We start from the raw sequence: 9291 nt of genomic DNA, 5'->3' as shown, positions 1-9291 counted from the left end.
AAGGGGAAAGGATTAAACAACCACAGCAGGGTCCTATTAGGATCTGAATAAGTAGTACCAGACCAAAACAGACAAAAAAAAAATTGTAATGGACATTTGATATAATAGTTTTTAACATACAATGTAGAAAATTTCGCATTGTGGTCTGTGAACAAATGTGGAGGGTAATATATAGACCGAGCGCGGAGCGCGAGATAAATATATTATCGAACGCGAAGCGCGAGAACCAACAGTTGCATTATTTATACTGATTTCTTCACTATGTTATTCCAAATTATATAAAATCAACAATTAACCATGATTGAAAATTAAATTTCAAGATAGCCATCGACAATTCATACATTACTCTTACGCCTTTAAAGAACAGCCGTTTGAAAGTTTGGAAAATTTCACGTCGCTATCATAATTCGTGCAATCTTTGCACGAGATTGCTCAGTATAATCATAAAAAAATATTTATTCTTGAATATAAAATTTCTCCGAATCTGAAAATATGAGGTAGGTTTGCTGTTAGAATCAACGGCAGATCCTAAAGCAGGACGCTCCATTTTTGAATTCAAAAATAAAACCATTCATTTTTATTATTTAAAATATTTTAGCTATAATAAAATATATAGTACGTATATATGTATATTTCTGAAGTTCTCCAATGTTACTCCATCTTCGGAAAAGTGTAGTCTTAATTTATGAACTTTAAATATTTATTTTCTCAAAGAATGATTTGGATGACAAACCCGTGTAGGAATCCAATCAGGGATCCGGCCGGGTCTCAGCCGGATAGCCCCGCATTAAGCCGGGCGCTGGTCGGGGAATCCGGCTAAAAATGTCACGGTAAATTGGTCGGATCCTGGCTTCAATACCGGCCGGGTAATCCGGCCAAAAAGCGGTTAAGAAATGTTGCTTCAGGCGAGAAATTGGTAACTTGTTTTGTCTTTTAAAGCTCATCGTAAAGATTACGGTGAACTTTAAAAGTCAAATCAAGTGAACCAATTCTGGCAAGAAAATTGGAGTGGAATTTTATTCCCTGATGATAGAATCTCATAGCAATTTGGAAGCCACGTGGTGATTTAAGGTTAGGAAGAAAGAAAGTAAAAACTGTATACACAAGACTATATTTTAATTTAAAATAATAATTATTCGCGCACTAAGTGGGGAATTCAAACTAATTACTGAAATAAGGTTGATTTTAACTACGAGTCTCGATTTTATTTGCGAACTTCGAAGAGACGACGCGACGTGAGTGCAAGGAGCATCCTCGTTCCAGGTGCGAAACTGAAAATTACTGACTGTCCATGCAGACGACAGATGCAACAGGCGCTATATATGGCGCTAAATTTGAAATTGTACAGGCTAAACATTGTATGAATATAGAGACGTTTATAAAAATTGTATCATTTCTGTTGTTGCACATAGCAGAATCGATAACAGTTCCTGTTATGGTTCCTGTCCATGAAACCCAGTCAGGGGTAGCCCGGCCGGGATCCGACCAGAAACCTTATTGTTTTAGGGCCAAGCGGGGAAATTTCTACACGGGAATTAATAGAAATTTCTATTATACGGGTAAACATCTTTTATGATTACTCAGTATTTACTTTATATTTATTTGTGTCCTTGGTCCAGGTTAAAAGAATATCATTTGATTTTGATATTATAGTTAAAACCATGCTGGGAATAATTGATTAGATTTAGTGATAAGTTGAAAGCAAGATTTCCAGCGGATGATTTTTCTGAAAAAAATCTTTTAGGCAGAAGATACACATTTTTTAAATCGTCCAAAAAAAAATAACTTGAACATAGATGGATTCAACGCCATTAAAACTCGAAACTTTCAAAAAGTTGTTATTTGAATGGAATATATGAGGATTCTGCACAGTATAAAAAACTGCACTGCTTGATCATTTTTTTTCATCTAAAAATTAATATCTTGTCGCAATAGATTATCTTTCGACAAGAATTAATATTGTTATAAATAATTATTATAAAAAACACACTTACATTGCAGTTTTTATAGCAATTTAACAACATAATTATCATTATTTTAAACAATGCTGACAAAGGACCATTCAAAAATTACTTCACACTTTTAGTAAGGAGAGAAGGGGGAAGGATTAGCAGGCTTTTTACAATTTGTTGTCTTAAAAAGAATTTTTATTACATGAAAGCAGTATTTTTCAATGGTTACAAATTTCAACTACAAGCTTTTTTGAACATTCGTGTTATTTACGGATAAAAACGGAAAAAACATGAAATTTTTTAGTTTTGTTAAATTTTAAGAGTGAAAATCAAACTTGTATCTATTTTCACTATCATATTAGTAATCACCGTGTTCAAATATATGGGTATAGTGAGCTTCAAATTAATCGGAGGTATTCCTTTTTCTAACGATATCCACTCCATGTCGATTTTTTCAAGGAAAACATGTTATCGTTTATTGACTTTACATCTGCTGCTGTTTAAAATGAAACTAGCGCAGGTTATGTATGATTTATGAGTTTTTTAATCTTGATAAAGTTCCTCGAAATGATGAGGAGGCTTATAAAACCTCGTTGAAATTCCTATTTTAGCAGTCAGAATATTGGAATATTGCCTTTTAGTTCAATTTTGAAAAGTGCAGTGGTGAAGTAAGATTCGTGCAATTTTTATATCTCATACAATATCCAAAGTAACTATAAAACTTAGTTATTTCTCTACATTTTAAGCATTTGCATTCCGCTACTACTGGATTCAATATTTTAGTAGTCTAAAGTAATCTGATGTTATTTAAAAAATGGGAAACTTTAGTTCAACGAGTAAATATTGTGAATTGAAAATATGAGGCTGACGAGACAAGTGACTCATCAGAGTTAAGCAATAACACAGCTGTGTTATTATTGATAACAAAGAATGTTTTAAAATAAAAATGTGAAACATGTTTCTATTCTGAAATATAAAAATTATTATTTTTAGAATCCTAAATTTAGCATGATAAAATATAGTATTTTTTACATTGTAGGGAAAAATGTTTGGAAAAATAGTGAATAGGAAGAATAGTTGAAATTTTTTCGAATAGGGGTGGGGTGGGGCTCAAAAAAGTCACCACCTCTTTGTTTTGGGCTTGAACTCACCGTATATCCTCTCCAAGATGATTTTTTTTGCAGTTTTTCTCAATTTTGGCTATTGTCCGCAAATGGAAAGATGGTAAAATTTTTTTAAATACCCCTTAAAAGTACCTTTCGAATAGGGGGGTTTAAAAATCATCCCCTCTTCGTTTTGGGATACAACTCATCGAATATCATCTACAAGACGAGTTTTCGTGCAGTTTTGATCAATTTTGGCTACTGTCCGCAAATGGAAAATTGTTTTAAGATGTTGTTCTTAATTCCTCTTAAAAGTACCTTTCAAATAGGGGGGAGGGGTAAAAAGTCACACCCTCTTCGTTTTGGGGCAGAACTCACCGTCTATTCTCACCAAGACGAGTTTTCGTGCAGTTTTTCTCAATTTTGTCCATTGTCCGCAAATGGAAAAATGTTTTTTAAATTCTTTTTCAACACCTCTTGAAAGTATCTTTCGAATAGGGAGTGGGTTGAAAAGTCACCTCCTCTTCGTTGTGGGTTAAATCTTAGCGCCCATCCTTGTCCGGTCGAATTTTCATACAGTTTTTCTCAATTTTGGCTACTGTCCGCAAATTAAAAATTTAAAAAATTTCAATACCTCTTAAAAGTACCTTTTTAATATGTAACAAAGTCACCTCTATTCGTTTTGGGGTAGAACTCGCCGTCTCATTGCCAGGATGAGTTTTCGTGCAGTTTTTCTCAATTTTAGCTATTGTCCGAAAATGAAAAAATGGTCAAAATTTTTTTTTAATACCATTTGAAAGTACTTTTCGAATTGGGGGGGGGGGCTAAAAAGTCAAACTCTCTTAGTTTTGGGGTAGAAATCACCGCCTATCCTTGCCCGAAGGAGTTTTCGTGCGGTTTTTCTCAAATTTAACTAAAATTTTTTTTACTCCTTGATAGTACATGTCTAACAAGTGGGGGGAGGTTCAAAAAGTCACCTTCTCTTCGTCTTGGGGTAGAAATCATCTTCTATTCTTACCCGGACGAGTTTTTGTGCATAGGTCTTCTCAAATTTGGCTATGAGTTTTCCTGTAAATTCGTCATATCGATGGTTTCCACGAATATTAGTCTATCTTTCAGCTATGGATAAGAATTAGGCTAACTTCATTCAGCTAAGTTTTCAGGAAGAATCAATAATCTATTATTTTTTGAAACATTTCTTACGAATTTAAAACCCCTGTAGGGTAAGGGGGGGGGGCAGCGCCAACCAGTTAACAGTCAATGATTCTGACAATATTCTGTTATTTTGAATTCTAGATTATTTTATATCATATTTCTACAAGTATTAATCACATGGAAAAAACCATGATTTAGTAATTTAATTATTTCTAACAAGCTGTATTTCATCGTACTGAAAAAATTACCTTTAAAGATATTCATGAGTGGGGAGAGCCGCCATCTTACGATGTGCCATTTGATTATGCGCGCGAGCATTTTTGCCGACAAACTGTGCATGAAAATATAAACATGTGGGCGCTGCCATGTTTGTCGCGGGACATCAAAAGGTGGCGAACCTCCCCCCTCATTGCATCACCCCTGCAATGGCATGCCTAGTCCCTTGTTTCCTATGTCCATGTATTTAATAGTTTCTTCCATGTAGTCCACAAGATAAGTTGCTGTTCTATATTGCCGAACATTTATCGACGAAACTTGTGACATGTGTATCACCTAAACACTTGTAAATATTATTTTCGTCGGGCCAGCCACCCTGGCCAGGCCTCACTTATTTATGAGATTTGATATATTTCGATAACCTATTATTGGTAGGACCGGTAGATATCCGTTTGAACTAAGACGCAATTGAACTAAAACAGTTGAATAACGCTTAATATTTTTGGCCTGTAGAAAAAGAGAAGATAGTTGGGATGTTAGTTACTTTAAATGGTAAAGTTAAATTCAATTCAAATCCTGTGATAGGCAGTGAAAATAGAAAATAAGGGAACTTGTGCTCATCAGTCATATTATTATTTTCGAAAATACTTAATAAGTTGTCAAGGGTACGTAACAATAAAAGCTTAAATAATATAATTAGTTAGTATTAACAACATTTGAAAATGATGTAAAAATTTGAAAAATGTATTGAAATTGACATCATGTTAAATAATATTGTGTCGAACCTTTAGATTTTATAACTATTATGAAAACGTGATAATTAGAAATGATTTCTGATTGAAAACTTCAAAAATCTTAGAATTAATGCTTAAAGCGTTAACAATTAAAGTCTTATTAATGAATCAATCATTCTTGTCTCGAAATAGTTTTGAGGTTAGATTCAGAAAAAATAGTTTTTCGGGCAAACAACTCTCTTTCATTAACTATACTTTTATTTTAATTTTCATGAGCCCAAATGATTAATATTTTCACTCGTTGTGAAATTTCTTTCATCTTTCTGAAAAATTTACAATCTCTAATATTTAAATAATTTAAAAAAAATTTAAAATCTTTTTCAAATCTTTTGCAAGCTTTAAAATCTCTGAAATAGTTTAATTGAAATCCTCCAACATATTTTTTAAATAATTTAAATCTTTGTCAAATAATTTCAAAATATTTCCAATCTTTCTGAAATCACGATGAAATTCTATTATTCTATTGAAATCTTAAAAATATTATGGAATATATCAAATCATTGCAAAATATTTAAAATCTTCCAAAGGTTCTAAAATTTTTTTCCATACATGAAATATTTCTTGAATCTTTCCCAATATTTTTAATCTTTGCAAAATCATTTTAATTTTTTTATTCATTGTGAAATGTTTTAAATTATTGTAACATTTTCTTTGTCATTTTGAAATATGTAATATGTGAAATATTTATAACTATTTGCATATATTTTTAATCTTTGTAAAGGCATTATAACAAATTTAAAATCTTTGTGAAATCATTCGGAATTGTTCTGAAATCTTTTTTAGTACTTGAAATACTTTGTAATATAAATTTTTTCAATATGGTGCACACTAGAGTGGTCGAAAAATGCATCGAAAAAATTTTTTCACTCTAGAGGGCAAGATTTCCCCCTTCCCAAGTTTCTATTTTCGGAGAAGGAAAATCCGTAATTTATTGTTTTTCGAAATTCGAATATTAACACGTGCACCGGCAACTTCAAAATCTCTATTAATTAACATTAGGAAATTTAAAATTTTCGAAAAATTGAACTCATGTTCCAGGGTTTCATGTAATTGAGCCAAGTTTTTTTAGGAATTTAAGAGGAGTGCCTACGAAATAAAATCGTACTAATAACTTTCATTTCCAATCCACCCGCACCCTCCCTGCAGCATCAGAAATGACCTAAAAATAAAAAACTACATGTTTACGTATCATGGTAACTTTTTAGCTATTTCCGTCATCTTTTTCATACAAATATTTACTAATGAACAATTTTAATATTTACCATGACTTTTTAAACAATTTTGAACTGTTCAAACAAATGTAAATTATTTAAACAATTATTTATTGTTGGAAATAAAAGTTATTAGTATGGTTTTATTTCGTAGGCATTCCCCATAAATCCCTAAAAAACTTGGCTCGTTTCGATGAAACCCTGGAGCATGAGTTCAATTTTTTGAAAATTGTAAATTTCCCCATGTTAATTAAATGGGATTTTGATGTGCCTGGTGCACGTGTTAACATTCGAATTTATAAAAACACAAAATTACGGATTTTCCTTCTCGGAAAATGTAAACGTGGGGGGGCTTGCCCTCTAGAGTAAAAGAAAATTGCGATGCATTTTTGGACCACCGTGGTGTACACCATATTGAAAGAACTTATAATACAAAGTATTTCAAGAATTGAAAAAGATTTCAGAATAAATCCGAATGATTTCACAAAGAATTAAAATCTGTTAGAATACCCTTACAAAGATTAGAAATATATGCAAATTTTAAACATTTCACAACGAATGAAAGTATTCAAATTATTTTGCAAAGATTAAAAATATTGGGAAAGATTCAAGAAATATTTCATGTATCGATATCTGTTTTAAAAGAATTGAAAGAAAGATTTTAAGTATTTTGCAATGATTTGATATATTCCAAAATATTTTCAAGATTTCAAAAGATTAATAAAATTTTATCGTGATTTCAGAAAAATTGGAAATATTTTTAAATGATTTGATAAAGCTTTAAATTATTTGAAAAATATTGTAGAGGATTTCAATTAAACTATTTCAGAGATTTTAAAGCTTGCAAAAGATTTGAATAATAATAAAAAAATTTGTTGAAAGAATTTAAATATTAGATATTGTAAATGTTTCAGAAAAATAAAAGAAATTTCACACCGAGTGAAAATATTAATAATTTGCGCTCATAAAAATTATAATAAAAGAATAGTTAATGAAAGAGAGTTGTTTGCGCGAAAAATTATTTTTCTGAATCTAACCTCAAAACTATTTCGAGACCAGAATGATTGATTCATTAATAAGACTTTAATTTTTAGCGCTTCAAGCTTTAAGTCTGAGATTTTTGAAGTTTTTAATCAGAAAGCATTTATAATTATCACGTTTTCATAATAGTTATAAAATCCAAAGGTTCGAAAAAGTATTATTTGAAATGCTTAAAATTTTAATACATTTTTCAATTATTTTTCATATTAACTAATTACATTATTTAAACTTTTATTGTTACTTACCCTTGACAATTTATTATTTAAGTATTTTCAAAAATAATAATATGACTGATGAGCACAAGTTCGCTAATTTTCTATTTTCACTGCCTATCACAAAATTTAAATTTCATCAACAAGGATTCAACATGCCGCGCCACATAATGCCACGAATTGAATTTAACTTTACCATTTAAAGTGACTAACATCTCTTCTATCTTCTCTTTTTCTACAGGCCAAAATATTAAGCGTTATTCAACTGTTTTAGTTCAAATGAGCTTTAGTTCAATTGCGCCTTAGTTCTAACGGATACCTACCGGTAGGACCCATCGATATGCTGTCTGAAACTTCAGTCCAGTTCTAATAGGTTAAGTATTACTTTAAACTTCTGGTACTATTAGTTCTTTTTACCAACGTTTTACAAATGAGCCTCCCGCGATCAGAACGGGACCTGCTCGAAATGCCTTGTTTTCAGTTGGCCTCTTAGTTATTCTCGTTCTTGATTTTTTCAAGTCAGATTTTCAATTTCTTTGAATTAAGATATGCTTCAAAAAATTGAAAATCCGACTTGAAAAATTCAAGAACGAGAATAAACATGAGGCCAACTGAAAGCAAGGCAGTTCGAGCGTGTCCCATTTTGAACGTGGGAGGCTCATATATTAAAATTAATAAAATCTTGCAACATGACATACGGGAAGTAGATACTAGGCAGTCTGATAAGTACCTGAAAATTCTAAGAGATGGCATTAGTATTCACTAATGTGAACCATTTTCGTCGAGCTTGATCCTTCAAATGACGCCTGTCAAAATTTCAGTCATTTATGTTTACGCATTTACAAGTTACAGCATTGAGAAGCGACTAACCTCCGAGTTTTTTTTTAATATGGAAAAACCTGAGTTTCGAGTTTTGATCAAACACTACTATCTTCGCAAGAAAACGATATCCGAGACCAAGGCCAAGCTGGATAAGTATTACCCGGACACTGCACCGTCGATTGGAACGATTCATAAGTGGTTTACCGAGTTTCGTTGTGGCCGTATGAGCACAGTTGATGCTGAACGATCTGGGCGCCAAAAAGAGGTCACTACACCAGAAAATGTCGAAACAATCCATGATATGATGTTGAATGATCCCAAAGTGAAATTGAGAGAGGTAGCTAATGCTGTAGGCATATCATTGGAACGTGTGGGCAATATCGTGCATTCAGTTTTGGGCATGAAGAAGCTCTGCGCGCGATGGGTGCCGCGTTTGCTCACAGTGGACCAAAAACGAATTCGTGTGACAACTTACCAGCCTGAGTCAACGCAACAGGCAAAACAGTGGGTTCCACCGGGCCAAAGTGCTCCGAAACGTTCAAAAACGCAACAATGGGTCGGAAAGGTTATGGCCTCCGTATTTTGGGATGCAGATTGCATAATATTCGTGGACTATCTTGAAAAAGGTAAAACCATAGCCGGAGCATACTATTCATCATTATTGGACCGATTGAAAACCGAATTCGCCGAAAAACGACCGCATTTGAAGAAGAGAAAACCGCTTTATCATCACGACAATGCGCCTGTTCATTCATGCTTAGTTGCACAAGCAAAATTGCATGAAA

General features: G+C 32.5%; 1 protein-coding gene across 1 annotated transcript in view; it reads left to right on the top strand.

The window, feature by feature from the left end:
- The first annotated feature begins 2559 nt into the window (after positions 1 to 2559).
- The window catches only part of LOC117169248 (glucose dehydrogenase [FAD, quinone]-like), a 12307-nt gene continuing 5575 nt past the window's right edge, over positions 2560 to 9291 (top strand). The window contains exon 1 of the mRNA XM_033355526.1: positions 2560 to 2620. The gene's annotated coding sequence lies outside the window, so the exon portion shown is untranslated. The remainder of the gene's footprint in view (positions 2621 to 9291) is intronic.

This window comes from Belonocnema kinseyi, chromosome 1, assembly GCF_010883055.1.
Source record: "Belonocnema kinseyi isolate 2016_QV_RU_SX_M_011 chromosome 1, B_treatae_v1, whole genome shotgun sequence".
Taxonomy (NCBI): domain Eukaryota; kingdom Metazoa; phylum Arthropoda; class Insecta; order Hymenoptera; family Cynipidae; genus Belonocnema; species Belonocnema kinseyi.
The sequence above is the reverse complement of the archived record's forward strand: the minus strand, read 5'-3'. Positions and strand labels throughout refer to the sequence as shown.